General features: G+C 31.9%; 1 long non-coding RNA gene across 1 annotated transcript; it reads left to right on the forward strand.

Moving 5' to 3' along the window:
* The first annotated feature begins 4,730 nt into the window (after positions 1-4,730).
* Positions 4,731-9,203, forward strand: LOC143056557 (uncharacterized). Its single transcript, XR_012972400.1, has 5 exons — positions 4,731-4,950; positions 6,388-6,454; positions 7,061-7,145; positions 7,852-7,990; positions 8,747-9,203. It is a non-coding gene; the product is annotated as an uncharacterized LOC143056557 (long non-coding RNA).
* The last annotated feature ends 14,874 nt before the right edge of the window (positions 9,204-24,077 follow it).

Below are 24,077 nucleotides of genomic sequence, written 5' to 3' on the forward strand. Positions count from 1 at the left end.
TGAGTTTTATGCAAATCTCAACAGCTCATTGCTTTGTAAAAATCAGATAGCTCTGTTTCCATAGCAACCATATGTCATTTGTCAGAATTTTTTGCAATAAACATTTCAATTCCAAAATGCATAAAGATAATCTTAGTGGTTTCAAAAGAGTTTGTGAACAATGATTGAGCATACTATGAAGCAACTGTTGGAATTGAACATTTCCTTAGATTACAAGCAAGAATAATTGTTATAAACCTGGAAAATATTACCAAAACAGAAAAACCGCAATGTGTTCTTCAAATGATGTTTCTGGACGCCAACGATCACATTCGCAAAACATACACATTAAATGAGAATAACATTTTCTGGAAATGTCTAGATCAAGCAATGAAAGTTAATGAAGGACAGTGCCATTATGGCTTTTTCAATTGATGCTATTCAACAATTTCATTTATGTTCATTGCACAAATGCATTGTCAGTCTAAACCATATGCAGTTATACATGTTATAGTAAAACTTTAAAAACCTGCACGGTCGAACTGTAAATAAGATAACCACTATATTTATCAGAGGAATACATGGAATACACGAAACTGATAATATTCGAATCAGACTCGCAGGTATGTGCAACAATTTGAGCATAGCAGAAAATGTATTTTCACAAAGATGTCTAAAATGTGTAAAATTTCCTTGTCGGTAAAGCGTTTGTATACAATTTAACCAGACAATATTCATGAAATGGCATTGACGGCCAAATAGGTGTATTTCGGTATTTATAAAGTGACATGACCACGATCAAACATTACTGTCTGTTCAAAGATGTCGATATTATATTAACCAGTTCAATAAGATTATCATAATTTTGAAAACCTTGAGTAAACTCAATATTTATGCAATATCCATTTTTTGCTCATTGAAATACTTTGGGCGCAACCTATTTAAAGATATTTACTTTCATTAATAAATCTTTTAATTAACAAAATGTACTGTTTATATTCTGCAAAAATGTATGAGATAATTTTGTCAAACAGAAATGCTCGATTCGGTTTCATCATGTTTATCTATCATATAGTCATAATAAAAAAGTAATGCTTGCAAAAATAAGAATTATTCTAAATAGTATGAATGTTCTTATCCCAGGCAGAAAACCCTAGCCGTATAAGGAACAATTTTTGGAACTTTTGGTCCTCAATGCTCTTCAACTTTATACTTGTTTTGGTTTGGAACTTTTTTCATCTGAGCGTCACTGGTTAGTCTTGTGTTGACGAAACGTGCGTCTGGCGTATTCAATTTTAAACCGGATGTCTTTTGTTAGCTATTATTCGCGTGTTTCTCTGTCCTATATGTTATACAATTTATTTTTATTGTAGTCCTGTCATGTAATGTTATATCTAACATTGCCATAAAAGCGGGAGAATTGGCAAGCCACAAAACCAGGTTCAACCCACCATTTTAAAACGTCCTGTCCCAAATCAGGAAAATGGCCATTGTTATATTTATAGTTCGTTTCTGTGTGTGCTACATTTTAATGTTGAACTTTTGTTGTGTCGTAGCTTTCCTCTTATATTTGATGTGTTTCCCTCAGTTTTAGTTTCAAAAGTTTGTAATTTTTCTCAATCGATTTATGAATTTTGAATAGCGGTATACTACTATTGCTTTTTAGTGTGCTCGGTTTTTGTTTGACAAAATACAAAACATATGCGTCTGTTTATATATCATATATAGATTAACACATTTAAACAGGACATAACTACATTACATACAATATAAGTTCAAGAGAATGTGTGAAGCTAAACGCATGTCTTTGTATTTGACCCATTCACATACTACTTCCTTATATCCATATCTAACTTGTAAATCATTACTTTATGAATCAGGTAAAAAAAGTGCAACATTGTACATCGAACTCTAAATATTGGTTAAAATGAAAGCCATCATTTTTATACACGCATAAATGGAAAGGGCTTAACTTTTCTGTATTAGCAAAATGTATCTACATTATCTTTCAATGTATACCAATTGTTTCTGTCCAGTAGGATATAAAAAAAGATACAATTTACCACCCGAATAGCATTTTATTGTTTTAAATCAATATTTTCATAGCCCTCTATGTTGTTTTTGCCCAGACTCACATAAACAGTGGAACCATTTCATAGGAGCCAAACATTTCTAAAATTAAACTTTTTTTCTTAACCTGATTTTTGGGTTTATGGGACTGTACAAAATAATTGGTGGAGAAAACATCATGTACTTTTTTTTCTGCTGCGACCCTTTGAAAGTATACAATTTTGATGATTTTCCCATTTTCATCAATTTTACCCATTTTTGGGCTATAATTGTGAAAAAAATCACAGTTCCACAATTAAACTTTTTTTCATACTCTCAACAAAGATGAAGTGGACCAATCTGAATAAATTCAACTATATATATATATATATATATATATATATAAAACAAAATATAGGTAGGTGTTAATGTAAAAAAGTGTTATCATATTTTGATGCCTTTTCGTGTCAAATTAACCATGTTGCCAATTTTGTAAATTTGTGATTTTTAAGACTGACTAGATTAGGGATAAAATTTGAAAATTTTATTTCTCAAAATCTACTTATTGGAAATACCAAATTTTTTCACAGAGTTAAGTTTGATTAGGATATTTATCAAATCCATTGCTATTTTCCACTTTTGACCCATGTTTTGGAAATAATTTCAGAACGAGATTTCAATGAGACTGAATGAGACTGAAACGTCAGAAGAATACATCCTTAACTCTATCATGTCTATTGCCTAAAATATGCTCTAGCAATAAGTCAAAACAGATATGGTAAACAGAAGTTTATAAGAAGTCTAAGCTCGATTCATCAATAGCTAACAGAAGGACAAAGATCATATAAATTAACATGGGACGACTAGTGAAAAAGATCATACATGGAGTAGCTCGCTAGAGTCCGATATTACAGATACATGGAGTACTTATTTAGAAAAGAGTCCGATATTGCAGACATGATCAAATGTTAAACAATTTCAAACTATCAAGTATATTGCCTTAAATATGAATAAACAGCAAGCAAAAATTAGAAATGCGCCTTTAGTTGAGGAACTCAAAATTGTGCGTAAACAAAAAATCTCTGTGGGATTGGACATGTTTTAATTCTTAACAAGTGCCTGAACTTAACCACTTGTGTTAATTTGGAAAGAAGATGACCGCATAATAAATGTGTAAAAACTATGGAGATATTAAAAGTATCTAAAGCATTAAATTTTAAAGAACTTATTGCGTGATGAAAGGAAGTTTTTCAACGAGGAGCTGCATCACAAGAGGATTTCGGGGTATGCTAATTTACGACAAAAGTCATCCACTTCGTACCCCGAAAATGTAAACACATATGTGGGAATTTCACAGCTTCGAAAGAGTCATCATACATATCCAAGTTTACGATATGGACTGAGCTACATAGGAAAACGTTACCCTTAGAAACAATTACGAATATTGACCTAAATGTACACGCATTATAAAAAAAAATTAATTGAAAACATCGTGTTTAATAATTTCATGCATCCGAAGCGCTTTTCTGGATTTACATTCATCAAGAACGCTCAAAGCTAAACATTTCAAATCCGAGAATGAATAAGTACCGAAACTGTTGAAGACCTATATGTCAAAAATACCTAACATAAATAGCCAAATTCATCTAAAGTCAACTTTGCCAAAGGGAGTTGAAACCTTAGTTTCTTAATAATTTCAAAGTTAATAACGGACAATTTTAGAAAGGTTTGCTAAATCATGTCAGTACCGAAGTACTGACTACTGAGCTGATGCTACCCTCGGGGAATGATAGTCCATCAGCACAGGTATCGACCCAGTGATGTGAAAAATTGAAAAACAAGACGTTTAATAATTTCATGCGTCCAAAGCGCTTTTCTGGATTAACATACATCAGGAACACTCAAAGCAAAACATTTGAAATCCGAGGATGTATAAGTACCAAAACCGTTGAAGAGCTATTTGTCAAGAATACCTAGAATAAATAGCCAAATTCATTTTAAGTCAACTTTGACTGAGGGAGTTGAAACCTTAGTTTCTTAATAATTTCCAAACTTAAAAACGGATAATTTTAGAAAGGTTTGTTAAATCATGTCAGTATTGTATGTATGGTAAAATTTGGTGAAATACTTGAGTGTAGTTTTGTCCTCAGACTGTTTGAAAGTACTTCGCAATTGATTATTTGTGAAGTTTTTTTTTTTTAAACTATGAAATGACATCTTTTGGTAAATATACGTGAATTTTATAGCGTGACATCACACGTGACTTTCGTACAAATGCATCGAGATTATTTTAACCTATTCATTAAAAATAAAAAAAAAGTTATAATGTTGAAATCTTTGAATAAACTGACTATTAATGCAAAGAAAAAATCATTGCTTTTATCTTATGTCTTTCTTTTTTTAATGAAGATCTCACAGAACTCAATGAATCCACCATTTTATACATTTGAAAATACCTGTACCAAGTCTGGAATATGACAGTGGTTGTCCATTCGTTTGATGTTTTTATCATTTGTTTTTGCCATTTGATTAGGGATTTTTCGTTTTGAATTTTCCTCAGAGTTCAGTATTTTTGTAACTTTACTTTTACTAACACATGTATTGCTTATGTTTAAGGTATCCGACCCATAATCAAGATTTACGGAAAATTTTTCGGAGTTTACCGAGGTGTAAATTTTTTCAACACCTTGATAGAAGGAATGTGAACACATCACGCACTTGTCCTTTTCATCTGGCGATCTGCTCTGAGAGACGATTTGGATGGATCGTTCATTTTTATGTTTTAAAGTTCTGTATTCATATGTTAAGTGTATATCTGGATGGAATTGAACCGACTTTCTTATGGTTCCTAACATCGAGAACCTAGTAACCAAAGGCCAAGCTGATGCCAAGCTTCAGTGTAAAACTTTGAGCAGGTGCCAGGTAATTTGCATTTACAAATCCAAACATTTTAAAACTTGAGTTGGACAACATTGTCATGTTAATTATGCCCCACGACACCAGCTTGTCTGGCAAAACAGCCGTTATATGTCACGGTAATCTAAACTAGATACATGTATGAACAAAATGATTATTTAAAAAATAATCCAGGTCGGTCAGTTTATATGTTTGTAATAATTTAGGAACAAACACCCAAGTCAAGGCAAAAAACAGATACAAACATATTGATAACAATTGCAAGAAAGCATTAAACAAAAGTTTAGTAGAATTAAATAGGAAAACATGCATGCTATCAGATAATTGAGGGATTCAAGCCAAGGCTACCCTTCAACATGATCAAAAGTTGAATTGGCTGTTCAATATAGTTTTGATAAGAATTCTTCGTCTGTGTTATAAATTGTTTATATATTCTGTATCGGGGCCTTTTATAGCTGACTCTGCGGTATGGGCTTTGCTCATTGTTGAAGGCCGTATGGTGACGTATAGTCGTTAATGTCTGTGTCATTTTGGTCTTTTGTGGAAAGTTGTCTCATTGGCAATCATACACATCTTCTTTTTTATGTGCCATGGTACACATACAATGTACATGTATGATCATCATGTAGCATGAACCATCAATGGCTGTCATATTGACACAGACACTCCCACAACACTAATTAATTGATACATGTATATACTTAGTAGCATGACTATATTAATATATTTGATAATATCCATCTAAAAATCATCTAATAATTTAATCAGTATTTGATTAAAAGTCAAATGCTCATGTACATGATGTAGGAAACAAAGAAACATAAATGAAGAGCAAACAAACAATTGACCGTTCATACATGTATATATCTGGGAATTTTTTCTGTTTAATTTCTATGAATGTAGGAAGAGGTTGATACTTTACATGTACAAAACAATGTACATGTACTTCCCAGTTTAATCTGAGATCCATACTATACTTAATTATTTTTATACAATAACTAGTCGAAAAAATTAAATACAGACAAATATTGCACGACTGAGCGAATAAGACACAAGTTCACCAAGGTGCATTGTCCCTGAGTAAATTTTCAGCGTTGTAAGGTCACAAGTTGTAAAGCTTTTCAATATTTGAATTCTTTGATTATTTATTCTTTTTATTACATCATGTACATGTACATTGGCATATAGCATGTTTACAACAAAAATTATTTTATTATAATTTTAATGTATGTGTTTTTTAATATATGTCCAGTTTTCACTTTATTATATTTGGTAAGAAAATTTGTATTACAAACTAACAAACATCATTTGTACATACATACATGTACATGCTGTACAAATGATGTACATGCACATTGTACTGCTACATATATACATTCCCTATCTATGTGCTATCTAATTGAAGAACATTTTTGTAACAGAAATTTATATTTCATTTTTTAGAGAAACCATTCTTGTTAAAGATGTGACATTAATCCCTCCAAACCTACAAAACACAATTGATTTATAGGTAAGTTGCAGATTATCTGAGATATTTTAGATTACCATCCCAAGAAATGTAGCATACATGTATTACTCTTCTTTCATTTATATGATCATGAAGATACATGTACCTTGTAATTTGTACAGTTGTATATGTATTTCTGCCATCTGTCACTGTTAATTTAAATGTACATTAGGGGTCAGTAAATAATCAAAACATGATACATGTATAAAGACTAATCATGTGTATTTTCATTAACTAATACACATGTTGTTTTTTTTGTGTTCAGATTGATAGCAATTTTGTTTTTCAGCCATGTAGTTGAGAGAAAAACTAAAGAACTGAAGAAGGCCAATGGCCAAATGTCTTGAAAAATTGGTTTATTTATACAATTTAAAGTATGTTCCCTATTGAAATTTTGAAAACAAGCAATTTTGTTGTCAATTGTTGTAGTGTCATTGATAAATGAATGAAATAAATGGTTGTACCTAAAATTATTTGAAACATGTCTGAACCTAACTTATATATAGATACAATTAACATTGTATAACCAGTTTTTATTTACATTTGTAGATATATCTATATGTACATGATCAATGTATCAATGATGTCAAGGAACTTTTTAAATTTCAGAGATGCTAATTAACCTTGTTAATGACTGTGGAGAACTTATGCTACATTTACCTAATACACAGACAAACACAAATGCCGGGCATAGGTAATAAATAGAGCAGCTTTCTAAGATACATGTTCATGTTAATTGTTATACATGTATCATGTATATTATGCCTTGTCTTTAAAAAAGATAGATATGAAACATGAACACATATGTACATGTTCCATGTTTACATGTATTAGAGAGCTATCTAACCTGTTTAAAAGCTGATAACTACTTAGTACTATCAGAATTTTAGTCTATTTGTTTCTCTATTTGTTCATGATTTATCTTATTATGGATAGAGTTTGAAAATTAAATCTATAAAGTTGGATAAAATATTCATAATGCTTGCATTGGTACAAAGCCATTTTGAAAATAAGAAGATGTGGTATGATTGCCAATATGAAAACTCTCCCCAATACATGTACTTCACATGACATATAAAGGAACCACTTTAAGTCACCATACAACCTTACACAATAAGACAAACCCATACTACATAATCAGCTATAAATTTAAACAATTCAAAGGAGAAGACTAAATACAACTACTGAATTATTGGTTATACATATACAGCATTAAAATACAACTACTGAATTACTGGTTCCTGACTTGGGACAGGCACATACAGAATGTGGCAGGGATAAACTAGATTGAACTTTATTAAAAAAATTACCCATTATCAAACTAAAAATGCCTATTACTAAGTGAACTCAGATTACTCTGCTGTTTACATATTTGTTAAACTATAATTTGCTTCTTGTAGAAATTAGCCTGTGAGATCAAGATGCAGGTATATCCACCAGATACCAAATGCCACACCAAAGCAGACATTTTCAAATGTTGAGGGACCTATGAATACATCTACATCCTTCATTGTAATGGACTTTGAAACAACTGATTGAGTATGTTAGCTTACATTTAATCAATTATGTTTGAACAGTGCTACACAACAGCCTGGGTGGATTTTGCTTTTTCCACCAGGCCACTCCAGCTATAATCTCTTTTTTGTTAAAAATTGATATCTAATGCTAACTGCTTTTTTTCAATTGATTGTACATTTTTTTGTAATTGCAAGTCTTTTGATTCAACAAAAGAAATGGCATGCCCACTCCTATGGGTGGGGAGAGTTGACAAGCTAGAAAGTTTGCCCTCTCCCACTGTGGACGGGTGGACAAAGCAAAATCCACCTGAGCTGTAGTGTATATTTGAAAGTCAATGACTTCTATTAAAAAAAAGAAAAAAGAAATCTAGAACTTTACCATCTTTTTTTTAATACCCCTATTTATATACAAAAGAAGATGTCATATGATTGCCAAAGATACAACTCTCCACAAGAAACCAAGTGACACAGAAATTAACAGCTACAGGTCATTGTAAGGCCTTCAACAATGAGCAAAGCCTATACCGCATATTCAGATATAAAAGGCACTGAAATGACAAATGAAAGATTATGCATGGTGGGGGTGAAATAAAAAGTGTCTTCTGACCCCCTCTCCCCCTACATTTATTTCTGGAACATCCATCAGTGTCGCAACACATAAACACATTTGGTAGTCAGATTGCTTTCAACCATATACTAAAGTGATATTTTTCTTCTTCAGAATGGTAAATTTGAAAGTTTGAAATAATTTGTGATGAATTTTCTTTTTTACTTCCAGTAAGCCAAGATGTTATCTCTCATATCAAAGAGATAGAATAAGAAACTGGCAGCCAGTATTGATATAATGTGGTACTAAAAGCTCAAATACCATCAGGGGCTGAAGACATAACAGGATTTGTGTAGGATTTGACCAACCTTAGACTAAAGAGAAAAGTTGTTGCTGCATTACAGATATTTTGAACTCAGCAATTTGTATTAATGTTTTTAATGTTAATTCTCTCTCTTATGAATAATATGATATCTATACTTGCTATGAGCATGAATTGAAAGTTCCTCATGCCTGTAAAACTGTTTTCCCTTGACACTGACCCCATTTCATGGATCGGTGAAAAAAGTTATGTACCCATGGTCAAGTCCATGTATCAGATTCAAAAAGCAATAGGTCTGCTTAATTTGGTATACTGTATGATTGATCCTGATCTCATTGTCATGGTTTATTGATCAATGTTAATATTCAAAAGATTTAAAATTGATTGTACATTTTGTATATAAATATGATAATATTTATTTGTATCCTTTGAACCATCATGACTATGTTATACTTTCATGATAATGTACAAATTAATATTGAAATGTGATAGAGTTTATTAATATCATTGAAGAAGATTATTTCTATTATTTATTATGTGCATGAAGTAGGATAAACACTTTCTGAAATATTTCATGGGAGATAATTAACCTAACTGAGTTCAATGTTGAACAGGAATGATGGGGTATTTTTTAATGAGCTCTAGTTAATGCTGATGTGAAATATAAGAAAATGCATCCTCAGTCTAAGCCCTAATGCTGTCATGTGATGTCTGGTGTTGCACATTGGACAAAATCGAAAAAATGTAGCAAACCATAAATATTGTCCAACATGTTTAACCCCGCCACATTATGTATGTATGTGTCTGTCCCAAGTCAGGAGCCTGTTATTCAGTGGTTGTGGTGTGTGTGTAAAATATTTGTTTTTTTATCATTTTTTTTTCTACATAGGGCCGTGAGTTTTCTCGTTTGAATTGTTTTACATTGTCATTTTGGTCCTTTTATAGCTGACTATGCGGTATAGGCTTTGCTCATTGTTGAAGGCCGTACAGTTACCTATAACTGTTAATTTCTGTGTCATTTTGGTCTCTTGTAGAGAGTTGTCTCATTAGCAATCATACCACATCTTCTTTTTATCATATACTTTTGAAATATGAGCAAAAAGGAGAGAATTTTCATATTTCAGGTCCTAGAATTACCTTGACCTTTGACCTTTTGACCTCAAGGTTGAAGCTAATCCTTCATCTAATGCATATCATAAAGTTATCATAATTTACAAATGTAATGAAAGATTATAGTACATACAGGTAAGTTTACTATAGAAAATTGAGCAAAAAAGGAGGTCATTGTCTAATTTTAGCTCCTAAAATTACTTGACCTTTTGACCTGTTGACCCCTAAAGGTTGAAACCAAACCATGATCTTTTGAATATTATCAAATGGTCTTTATTTACAAAGGTTGTGAAGATTATGGGACCAATAGGTAGATACAGTTTTGAAAATTTAGCAAAAAAGGAGATTTTTGTTGATTTTAGCTCCAAAATGACCTTGACCTTTGACCTTTTAAACTTTACATGTCATAAATATCATAGTTTATTCTTATTATAAGATTATATGAAGTATGGTTAGTTTTGCTAAATATTTACATAAATTATACCAAAAAACAGTAGAACAGGGATACCAAGTCTCCATTTACGAACTGTGACCTTGACATTCTTAATCAAAATTTCTCGAAATAGGTACGGTAAAAGTTTCTAACAATTTTTTTTAGGATGGAACAATATGTAAACTTAGTTTAAATGTCATTTTTTAATGCTCTGCTAAAATATTCACTTTTGAACTAGTGAAGAAATAAAATTGACAAACTTTATACTTTTCGCCTTTTTCTATTATTAGTAACAATAACACAGTTCTAAAAATAGAATAGGAAAAAAACAATTTATTTTTTATGTTCAATTTTACAAGGTTACATTTAAGATTCCTTTTAAAAGATAGATTAGTAAATTATACTATATAGATTTTTTAAAATTACATACTATTTGAACCCCTTATTTGGCATTTGAGGACAAAAAAGGGGGGCACTGTAACCAAGATCTGCTTTTAACCTCAAATATTTTGCGGATTTTTATTTCATAGCAAGAACTCTTAGACCCCCCTACTTACAATCCATGATAAAAATGTAAATTATTTTGCTTGTTGTATATTGGCTAATTATGGGCCGAATACCTTAAATTGCATCATTTAACGAGGAAAGTATTCTTAAATAATGTTCTTATATATGATTAATACCAGACAAAATTTGGAGTGGTGGAATAAATCAGGTTTTTTTCCTTCCATCGTGCATGTTTATTTCCTTAGTTGTATATCATATCATTATCATGTCAATAATGTTAGACAATTTCAGGATTCTTATGAAGGACTACACTCTATTGGGAAGTGCTTTAAAATTATTTGCTGACAAGGACTTATCACCAGAAGTATCATTACAGTCTCTATAAATATCCCGGATGAAGCGTACAAATTTGCCACAAGGAGACCTCATCGGAAGTATTCTGACAGTCTGTATAATGAATTCCGATAAGTGTACAATTCAGCCACAAAGAGACTGTTGTAACTGACTATTCAGTTGAACCTATGAAATAATGATATACCGACATGTACTAGATAACATCAACATGATTTAAATATATATTTTTTTGAATAATAAAAGTGGTGATATAAGAGCAAACGAAATTCATACTAAGTTGCATAGCTATCTATTTGTATTATATAATTTTCTTTTATGTTGTACCTGTTGTACAATGAACATTCATTTGTTGTCAGTTTTGATATTATGAGAATAATTTCAAGATCTCTGTCTCTACTTTTATGTTTCGTTTGTATAGAACGTTTTAAAAAAAAAATCTCAAAAAAATACCGAAGTCTGTGAAAAATTCGTGGATTTATGAGTTTCGAACAGCTGTATACTACTGTTTCCTTTATTTATTTAACAAATTATTAACAGGGCCACATCGCTGATTGTATGTTTTAATTCCCCGACTTCATCAATCGTAGACATCTCTCAATTCACTGACGAAGAAGTCACGTTTACGCCAGATAATAGCAATTATCAGACCTTACAAATGATAGAAGTGTTCTTATATTTTGCAACATTTTATACGGATCTATGTGTAAAACTGATTCATTTGCATGCCTTGACAATACCAGTTTTAGTTTTTTACCTTCAAGTTGGTCAATACAATTAAACGGACTATTGAATTCCTTCGATGAATACGATTTGCTTTAATTTTGTTTTGTCTAGAAAAAGATATCTATAAAATTAAAATATGAAATAAGAGAGAATGATAGATAAAGATATCGATTTTTTTTCTTCATATTACATGTATAAAAAGAGCTGAGACAGAAATAATTTTACAATTATACATATGTAAATGAAATGTGCTAATGTATTTTCATTTTACAGCAGCTATTTCATGTTCAATAAAATAAAGGAGCTAGGCATTTGTGTATCTCTATCAGCAACACACATATCTTTAGCATATTCTAATATTCTAACTAATTATGTTTTGTCTAGTATATTGTAGGTACACATCTGCACCATTATCAGTTAAACAGATCAACAAAAGCACAAATGAATTATTCAATTCAAAGACAAACGTCTCCATGCGGCAAAATAGTGAGATTCACCCTCGGATAATTTGACAAATTGTAAAAATGCTTGCCGTACGGATTCCTTGTCGCCATGTAATTCTAAATCAATCCTTAATAATGTGTACGCATATTCCGCATTTCAATTTCGTATCAAAAGCCGTTCTGCTATAACAAGTTTCAGACCTTCTAAGGAATCCTGACACTGTCTAACATTATTGAGGTGATGATGACAAAGAAGACTAAGGAAGTATGCATACGCTGTGGATGGAAAATAATGAATTATACTCCTTCCCTCCATTGGAAGTTCATCTGGTGTTAAAGTTGAATGTAGCGTAAATCCCATAGAATCTACGAACATAAATTTCAGCAGATAAGCAACACTCTTCTTGTCAATTGTTTGTAGTTTAAGTGATTGGTAATGGATATCTAACATTGTCATTCCTTGGTACAGTTTATCGGGAGTACATTTCGATATAGAATACCTAATGATGTGTAAAGCTTTTCTGTATTGCTTTGTTTTGTAAAACAATGAAGCTACCATAAGCCATCCAGAAACAGCATCATGATAGACATTTGTTAGAAGAGTACTTAAACAGGATTTGTACTGTTTGTATTGGTATTTATTGTTGATAATTGCACCATCAAGTGGTAAACGCTGAGCTAGATAACTGCACCTATGTGATATGTAGTATGCATAAAAGTGTTTCAATGCAAATTGATGACACCTTTTGTGGTGTAATAATCCTGTGTTGAATATATCTAACTCAGAGTAAGCTATTACGGTAAGATTTGCATGAAACAAATTCTTGGATTGCACTATTTTCTTAACGTCATTTACATATAATGTAAATGGTTCAATTGGAAAATTCCACATCGATACATCAAAGTTAGATATTTGATCTGAAAATAAAATGCATCGCCAACTATAGCTGTGTAACGTATTTAATTTTTGTAAAAGAATGTCACGAGCACGGCCCTCTATTTTGTTCTCGAACATGTTGTTTTCTGGAATGAAGTAATGCAAACAAATTGAGTACTCGACACAATAGACTAACCTGCTTAAACATCGCATAAAACAAGGTATAAGATTATCAGGCTTCCATACAGATGATGGTAGTTCTTCAGATATCCAGAAAATAATTGTTTTAAGGAAACAAGAACAGAGTAAAGCTTTACATTCAGAATTGTCTGCTATAACATCTTTCAAAATTATCTTTAAGAGAACATAGCAGAGTAATTGTGTGTGAGTAAATGTATTAATTAGAAGTTTTTCAGCCACCGAAAAAGATACTCGCCATTCTATATCTTCTTTTGGTGATCCATGAACTCCGATCGGTACAAAAAGTACTCCGTGTTTTATAATACTGTGTTTGACATGATGATTAGGCCATGAGTTACCTGATCTTGTTATCCAATTAAATGCAGAAGAAATCCACATCTTACAATGTACAGAAACGACGTAATCAATAACTCCTGTTTTGTCAGATATACACGGTCCATGAATTGTTTCGCCTTTATCCAAACACAATAACATATTTTCCTTACATAATGCACTCGAAAAATAATGTTTACCATTATGTTCTTCACAACATTCCAAAATATTCTGACTTCTGCTATATTCTAGCCTTAATTGAGTAAAACCAGGTTTTACATCGTCTGTATCCATATACAGATAAGTGCTACTTGTATCAAAGTCGGGTTGTTTATCCGCATTCACCTTAATATATGTTACTACTTGCATTATATCTAAATCACTTCCTCGCATTTCAAGTCCTTCTCCATAGCTTCCACTTGTTATAAATGTAAATGACTTGCCACTTGAAAAATTATCTCTCACCGTGTTCATTAATCTGATTGTGTTAACATGATCTTCTGTTCCTACGATATTTTGACATATATAGCGATAAAGAGCTAGTGACATGTCTGGTGTTATAATATCTGAAATTTGAAAAGTAGAATAAACATGGTAAAACCTTGTTCAAGATATAAACAAAAACTGTACATGTATGACACATTTGGTAATTTTGTTGACAGTTAAGATCTTCACAGTATATATGTACAATAAATAATTTAAACGAGATTTGATTATGCAGATTGAGTGTTTTATTAAGATATTAGTTCACAAGTCTAATAGATGGAAAAAAAACTGGTGAAAACATAAAAGGACTTGCAGATCAAGATGAATTAATAAGAGATATTAATAAAACGAAGCGAATTGCAAATTTATATATTCTTTCAGTTTTCCTGCTTTCCCAAATATTTGTTTTACCATTCTTTTTTTCTGAAAACGCCTATAAAAGTATGTGTGACCGTGCTATTTGTTATACTAAAAGTCGTGCAAAAATGTCTTATTTTGATTATTTGTTTTAATTATATTTTCTATTAGAGCAGTACTCTCTCCCGAAATGGCTAAGTTAGAAAGTTTTTCCTTTACAAAACCAGATATCCGGTATTTTTTAAAACAGACTAAATAATGCATCAAACACTTGTGTTTCCTTGTTTATAAAACTGTGTCAAACATTGTTTGTCAATCTGTCAAAATACTTTCAGATTTAAACAAACAAGTAGACCTTATTATTTTATACTTGTATACACCCAAACATCGTGAATTATAGTTAATATATCTCAAAATAGCCTAACCTGTTAATTTTTTGCTTACAATATAAAAAAGTCATGTGTAAGCTATGGTGATGTGATTTCATTAAAATTACATTTTCTCTGTGAAAACAGAGTAGTATATAAAAATATAAAAAAAACGTTGCTCATACTCATTCAAACATTTGAAAGAATATATAAAGGAAAGTTGTTGCTTAACTACAATCTCGATAGCCTGCTTAGATTTAGGTGCGATATGTGTTTTTCTGTAAAGTCTATATTCGTTCCTATTTAAAACAGACGTACTAATAATTCCGACTACGCATTATACTTTAACTTTGTAATTCGGTTATAAATAGCAAGAAACATTGCAATTGGAGTATTTTTCAAACTACCTCAAGTCATAAATAAAAGTGTTTACACATATGGTTTACAGTATGTAAAAATGTGGATATAACAACGAGTTCTTTTTTTATATGAAATCGAAAGTATCATACACATATCTGAGCGTAATCAAAGACCGTGTATATTTACGCCAAACATTTTCCATTTTAAGCTGAAAAAATAGATTTTGCAAAATACTCTACAAATTTAAAAATAATTGGTTTGATAAATATAACAAACATCTGTTGAAGTCACTTCTGAAAAATAATTTTCATTATGAGATTTGAAATTTGTAAATTTCATGAGATTACATTATTTGATTTCACGAAGATAATATAAAAAGTAAACGTTTATCTTTAAAAGATTTCATCTTATCAAAAATTTGAATAATTCAAAACATTTGAATTTGATTGTTTTAGAAAAAAAAAAAAAAAAAATTTCAACCGCCTTCTAAAGAATAAAATATTGAAATTGATAACCTTAAACATTTTTTAATTTGCCTTAAAATATTGAAAAATGAAAAATGCTAACACGTGGAGCATTTTTCAATTTGCCTTTAACAATTGAAAAATGAAAAATGCTCCAAGTTTAGATCGTGTTGCAATCGATTAAATCGTGCATGTATTGTCGTTTATACGTTATAAGATCGTGATTATCGCATTAAAGTCGTGACCCGTAGCTGGATCGTTGTAAAAGCGTAATGAGTATGTAGTAGCATCGTGAAAACAATGAATATCCAAACTTTCATTCTGCTTGTACCTTGACCCCACCTTTTAGATCGCGGTGAGCGTGGTGCAACAGTGGTCTAGTGTGACTTGGGCATAAAACATGCTACTTGTTTTTCTACCTTTCCTACTGATCAAAATGAGCAACTGGTTCTCGTCTTGTATTTTTGGTACCGTACATAATCACTACCGAAGAAACGTCTTATTTCTTCTTAGTTTCCCCTATAGCAGGTACAAAAAGTATCACCAATTGATACGTTTACATATATAAAAATTCATATATGTATAGCATGTATGGCACATGCCGCGCGATCTCCGTTCATTCATTTACTCAATTCGTGAATGGCGTGCTTTGTAACTAAACTCACGAATACTAGTGTTTGTTTTATTCATAATTTCATAAACAATATAGATGTGGTAAGATTGCAAGAGAGACATTTTGTTCATAGTACAGTCTTCAACATTGAGGAAACCCAATACCGCACAGCAAGCTACAAAAAGATTCAAAAATGAAAAATTTAAAACAATTCAATTCATTCGAGAAAAAATTATTTCACGGCGCATAAATAGAACTCCTAGTGATTAAACTTGTTTTAGGTGCTAAACCAACCCCTTAACATAAAACAGTGATAAAAGGCATCTTATAAAACTTCTTATACAATCAGTTGAAAGACTTGACTCATCAAATAAATAAATAATGAGCTGCGCATTAAGCGCATGATACTCCCCTTCTCTGTATGCTTTAAATGATTTTTTTCAACGAAAAAATTTCCTTGGCCGTTTCCGATATTTTTTCAGAAGAAAAATTCCACAACTGTACAATATCAAATCAGAAATCGTATAAAAACAAAAGGGTACTCAGTTAAATCGATATTAACCAGTCACCATACTTTTTAGTTTCATCATTAAATGCTGAAAGCATTTTTGATTTATTATCTGAAAAAACTGAGTAATACCTCAAACCTCCAAAAATGTAAACATTTCATAAAAGTTGGTAAACGTGTTTTTGAGTTATTGTCCAAAAACTGGGAAAATTCCCCTCTTTTAATATAAAAATTTAGAACTGATAAACGTAAAATCTGAAATTATAAATATTGAAAGATAGCTTAGGTCAACAGACTGTCGGCATCCCAATGGGAACAAACTGTGCCCCTCTACTTGCCGACTTGTTTCTTTATTATTATGCGGCTGACTTCATGCAGGAACTTCTTAGGAAGAAAGATAAGAAGTTAGCAATATCCTTTAACTCTACTTTCCGCTATATAGATGACGTTCTTTCACTAAACAATTCAAAATTTGGTGACTATGTTGAACGCATCTATCCCATCGAATTGGAGATAAAGGATACTACAGATACAGTTAAGTCGGCTTCATATCTTGACTTACATCTAGAAATTGACAATGAGGGTGGGTTGAAAACAAAATTTTACGACAAAAGAGATGATTTCAGCTTTCCAATTGTGAACTTTCCATTTCTAAGTAGCAACATTCCAGCAGCACCTGCATACGGGGTAAATATCTCCCAATTGATACGATATCCCCGTGCTTGCATTTCCTATCATGATTTTCTTGATAGAGGCTTACTGCTCACACGGAAGCTATTAAACCAAGAGTTCCAAATGGTGAAGTTGAAATCATCCCTTCGTAAAGTTTACGGACGCCATCACGAGTTGGTTGACCATTATGGAATTACCGTTTCACAAATGATATCGGATATGTTCCTTACGTCGTAACTACAACCCCCTTCCCTTTCATGAATGTGACCTACCAAATTAGACTATTTACCGGATTTGTAATCACATAAGCAACACGACGGGTGCCACATGTGGAGCAGGATCTTCTCTCCCTTCCGGAGCACCTGAGATCACCCCTAGTTTTTGGTGGGGTTCGTGTTGTTTATTCTTTAGTTTTCTATGTTGTGTCATGTGTACTATTGTTTTTCTGTTTGTCTTTTTCATTTTTAGTCATGCCGTTGTCAGTTTGTTTTAGATTAATGAGTTTCACTGTCCCTTTGGTATCTTTCGTCCCTCTCTTATATATACAATTCACTAAAATTGCATTAAATTTGTGAAAGTGTTTACAAGTGATTGTCCGAAAACAGGAAAATCACCCCTTTTTAAGCATCAAAATTCATGACCTGGAAACGTAAAATCTTAAATTCATAACAATCGAAAGGGAGCTTACGTGAATAGATATAAACAATTCAACAAAGTTTCGTAAACGTTGGTGGAGGCGTTTTTTTATTAATTGTCCGAAGTGTTGACGACGGAAGGATTAACGGAAAACGGTATACCATATTAATATGTACCGTTTTAAACGGGCGTATAAAAACCAAAAAACAAGTTATAAAAACAGCTTAACACATAGTGCAGATACAAGCGTGCTGAAAGTTTGTGATAGTTACATGTAGTTCAAAGCGAATAACAACATATAAACCCTCATGTCTCTGAGCCTACAAAATCAGTCAGTACAATTGCAATGGATTTTGACACCAAAAAATTACTGTAATGTTATCATCGACACCTGTTAGGATTATAAATGATAAACTCAATTATGTATAAAATATATCGACCGTTAATTTTTTATCAGTTTTTTCTTCTTCTGTAAGTTAGTATTATCAACACAATCTCTATTAAAACTATGGCTTTATAATTCTCTTCATACCTTTTTTTCTATTACATCGAAACACGACGATTTGATATATACTGCTATGAACAGAAAAAGATGTCGCTTACACGGAGGCGAAAAAACGACCCAACTAAACACATAACCAAAAGTCTCTTGGAAAGCTCTTATATTGTATTCAACAGAAGACAGGTGTCTCTATAAATATATTTTGTCAACTTCCGAATCGTTTGAAAAGTATGATATACTTTAGGCAACTATCAAGTTATTTTTGAAACTGAGTCACACTGGAAGTACATTCGCTTGCACAAACTACGTATAAAAAAGTTAAGTAATATAATAGAATATAAAAAAAGCTTGTAGCCTTAGTTCTTTTTGTATTTCTTTTTTTTTATTTATTTAAGTTTATTAATATGTTTGGGAATTTAATGTGACGTCCAATTTCGATGAACTAGTACACCATGTACACATTTGTGTAAAAGGTCCAGGTGGAGCACGACTCCGTATTTTAGAATTTCTCACTGTTTTGAAGACCCACTAGTGGCCTTGGCCTGTTTTTACTTTTTGGTCGGGTTGTTGTCTCTTTTTCCAATTCTCGTTCCTATTCTGACAACATAAAAGAAAGGGTTTTTTATTTATTATTCAGGGGAAAGTAATTAGTATGAAACAGTTGATTTTACCCTACAGTGGTTAAAGTTCGATAACTCTTAAATATTGTCACATAAAAAGGAATGTAATAAATACTATGCTACCAAGTTTAAGAACTTTCTGCCATTTACATTAATTTAAACCTTGCACAATCATATTTCCGTTAGCGTATTACAAAATGATATGAAACAATATTCCAAAACATCGTTTCCTGCAGAGAAATGATAATTATAAAAAATATGAACGGACCATTATATGCCAATCTAATTAAAAACCGATCTCTCATCGCTCCTGTTTCTGATATGTCGCGTGGGAGATCTAACGAAACCCGCTCGTAGGTGTGTCTTTTTTAACCAATGAAATTGAGTCTTCCACGATCTTGGAAGTTTAACGTAAGGCAAAGGGATGTAACTCATTTTATTTACGACGAAATCGTCAGTCAAAATAATTCATAAACTTTTTTGATTGGCTTATCAATAGGTCGTCAACTCATTTGCATATCTTTATAAATTCATAACTTTTAGTTCACTCACATGTGACCTCAAAGCCGGTTTCGTTAGATCTCCCACGCGATATATCAGAAACAGGAGCGATGAGAGATCGGTTTTTAATTAGATTGATTATATGCGTGTGTTATAAATAATTAAGAGCTCGATTGATTGATTGTTGGTTGCTAAACAAATACTAGGTAGATGAAGCGAAATAAACTAATTATAACTTCTAGTTTGTTATCATCATTATTATAGGAAATTAGCACAAACAAACCAAAAAATCAAAACAATAAAAGAAGCTGGAAAAAAACACGGTCAAGATTTTAATTAAACGATGAAAAAATAAGTTATGACTGACAGCAAATTGATTAAGGACAACAACTGTAATACATTAATACAAATTAATAGCTTGGGATACTGGTAGGCAGGTACAGAAAAAGAAAGTTACTGTTTTAGAATGTTTGTAGGGATCAAGTCTCTGTCATGCCATTTGAGAGTAGTAAAGAACGCTACCAAGATAATAGAATTTAATTTAAAAAAAAATTAAATTAATTTATTGAATTAACATATACATGTATTGAGACTCGACAAATCGAGTCGTCCTTTACTCTTATTATGCTAATTTGAGCATGTGACAGCCGAGTAGTAAAAGTCCGTGCAATTTAACGGTCTCTTTTACCTTGAAAACCGAACGGAGAGGACGTTAAAAAATTATGAGAAATATTCTACATACACTATCAAGATAAGTATTGTGTTAATAAGTTTATTTAAGAATTCATATTTTAAATCTGATTCGGATTTAAAGATTTTATTTATATTTTTTTTTGTAATAATTAAATTAACTTATTACTTCGTCGAATTAAATATGCGGTTGAGCCACGTGGTATTGAAATTTTAAATGAATAATTTTTATTAGCACATGCATTGCCTAAACATGTTTAATTTCACAGTTTATTTTATCATTGATGCAGCATGTTAAAGTATACCTGTTATAATTCGTAGAGACAGGTAGGTGCATGTTTACAGGTTAAATTAATCATCAATAAATTGTATATTTTACATATAACAATTCATGATATACATGTACCGGTAAAAAAAAAAAAAAAAAAAATAATTAGATAAGAGACAATCAAAGGAATTAATTTATTGATTTAAGCTCAAATGATTGAGTTGATAGATATGAATAAAAATTGATATTGAAGTCGATGCATTGAAACTGTTACAAAAATAAATCAAATTAAAAGACAGAATACTAGCTATGTGATGTTAGTAAGTACTTCAATTTTTAACCTATTTCGTTTATACAAATGCCTAGAATTGGTCGACGAAGAAATGGTAATGGGCGCGCACGAGTGCCCGTTGTTGAAGCACAACCACCAGAGAGACGACGCGAAAGGAGAAACCGTGCAGTTGCTGCACCACGAAATCAAGATGTGGGGGCAATTGTTGGTGAAGTACAAGTACAAGCACCTCTTCCTCTACAAATCCAGGCTCCTTTGCCAATTGAAAGACAACCTGCCTTGCAAGGTCCCGTAACACCAGCAATGAACGTACAAGCGCCATTTGCGCAAGTTGAAATACCAGCTCCTGTGCCAATGCCTTATCAAAATGGTGAGATAAATAATGATCCTATGCTTATACCTAATCAGTCAGAATGTGATGTTTACGTATCTCAAAATTTGAAAGAAAAAATATGGAATAGAGAATTTATAGATTTGTCATTACTTCTTTATCAAAATTTTATTATTCAAGTTGACAGACCTCAGAATGTTATAAGTTATGATAATGCAGCTGGTTCACTTCAAATTCTATTCAAAACATTGAGTCATGGACTGATGCATTTATAAATTATATGAACATATTTATTCAACGTTTTCCAAATTTAGCTAGTGAATTGACCACTTATATGTCAATCATTAGAGGTACACAAGTGTCTTTTGAGAAGATTTATTGTTATGACCAGCAATTTCGATTAAGAATGGCAAATAATCCTACAAGATCTTGGTCTTCCATTGATGGCATTTTATGGTACACCGTCATAGCTAATGGGGAGCCGGAGGGTAATACAATTCAACAGACAAGTGTAGGTAATCGACCATGCTATGATTATAATTTTAAGGGAGCTTGTAATCGTCAAAATTGTTTTTACACCCATTTATGTATGAAATACGGAATGGCCCACCCTTTCGCTGGCTGTCAACAAGTAAATAGCAACCAGGCATATGCTCGTTCTCAAAATGCAGCCCGAGGCACATATCAAAATACAACAAGAGTTGCTAGAAATTTTGCACCTAGAAGTCAAACACATTTTCAAAGAGGAGCAAATTCGAATCAAGGATTTAGACCTCGAGGAAGCAGATTCCCTGCCCTTCGAATGGTCGCACCACAAACATTTAACAATTAAATTTTATATTTTTCAGAATCTTTAATTAATCCGTTGGGCATATGGTGTCTTGGCTTTACTCCGATCAATATCACAGAATTAAATAAACTTCTTTTCAATTACCCAAATCAACATGATGCAATGATATTATGCAAGGGATTTTCTGAAGGTTTTAGGTTAAATTATTTTGGACCCCGATGTAGGATTGAATAAAAAAATTTACATTCAGTCATCCAAAATCCTGGGGTGGCATGGGAAAAAGTCATGAGTGAAGTAAAACATGGTCGCATAGCTGGTCCTTTTTTGACTAGACCTATATCTAATCTAAGGTGTTCGCCTATAGGTGTAATTCCTAAGAAAACGGGTGGATTTAGATTGATTACGCACTTATATTTTCCGCCAAATTTGAGTGTAAACGACTTTATTGATGAAAAATTTACTACAGTAAAGTATTCGTCTTTTGACAATGCTATTGATATGATTAAAAGATTGGGTTCAAATGTTGAAATTGGAAAAAAGGACATTAAATCCGCCTTCAGATTGTAAAAATGTATCCAGGGGACTTTGATCTATTAGGGTTTAAACCTAATGAATATTATTTCATAGATAAATCATTGCCTATGGGGTACTCAGAATCAAATTGCTTATTCGAAAAAATTTCAACTTTCATTCAATGGGCTGTCATGAATGAGTCCAATTCAGATAATCTTGATCATTATTTGGATGATTTTTTATTTGCTGGTACAAGTAATACTGAGGATTGTAAAAATCTGATGAATAGTTTTAATAGAGTATGTTGTCGTCTTGGAGTCCCATGAAAAAACAGAAGGCCCAACAACAAAACTTAGTTATCTAGGTTTGCTTATAGACACAGAAAAAATGCTAATACAAATTCCGGAGGACAAAGTATTGGAGTTAAAGTCAAAAATTAAATGGGTATTGGGTAGTAAAAAGATAACTTTAAGGGACCTACAATCTTTGTTTGGGTCATTAGCTTTTTGTGCAAAAGCTCTACCTGCAGGCAGAGCATTTAGCAGACGAATTTATTTGGCAAGTAGTCATGCAAAGAAACCACATCATTATGTCAGAATCACAGAAGGCATGTATCAAGACTTATTGGTATGGGAATTGTTTTTAGACAAATTTAACGGTATTAGTTACATGCTCGACATTGATTGGACTTCAAATTCAGTTTTACAACTATTTACTGACAGCGCTGGTGGTTCAACAAAAGGGTGTGGCTGCTATTTCCAAGGTAAATGGGCTTTTCTTAAATGGCCTGTAGAATGGTCTGGTACTGAAGTATTTAGATATTTAGAAATGATACCTATTGCACTATCTGTTTACTTATGGGGTAACCTTTTTCAAAAAAAGAAAATTTTATTTAATTCGGATAATAATGCCGATGTTGAAATTTTAAATAAGAAGACGTCAAAAGCTATACGAATTATGAACCTTGTTAGACACATAGTATATTGGTCATTATTAGGCAATTTTCACATTAAGGCACAGTTCATTCCTGGTTATACAAATATAATTGCAGATTGTATTTCTCGTAAAAAATTTCAGAAATTCAAAAGTCTGGCTCTAACAGCAGATACACATCCAGCTACAATTCCGGAGGAATTTTGGAACATTTTAGACCAGAAATAGCAAAGTTATTGGACGCATCGAATTCTCAGAATACATGGAAAACGTATAACAATGGACTGACTTCATTTGTTTCATTTAGAATAAAAGAAGGTTTAGGAAATACATGGCCGCCCAGTATTTCGCATTTAGTAAATTATGTTGCTTATTT

The sequence above is a fragment of the Mytilus galloprovincialis genome, chromosome 13 (genome assembly GCF_965363235.1).
Source record: "Mytilus galloprovincialis chromosome 13, xbMytGall1.hap1.1, whole genome shotgun sequence".
NCBI lineage: Eukaryota > Metazoa > Mollusca > Bivalvia > Mytilida > Mytilidae > Mytilus > Mytilus galloprovincialis.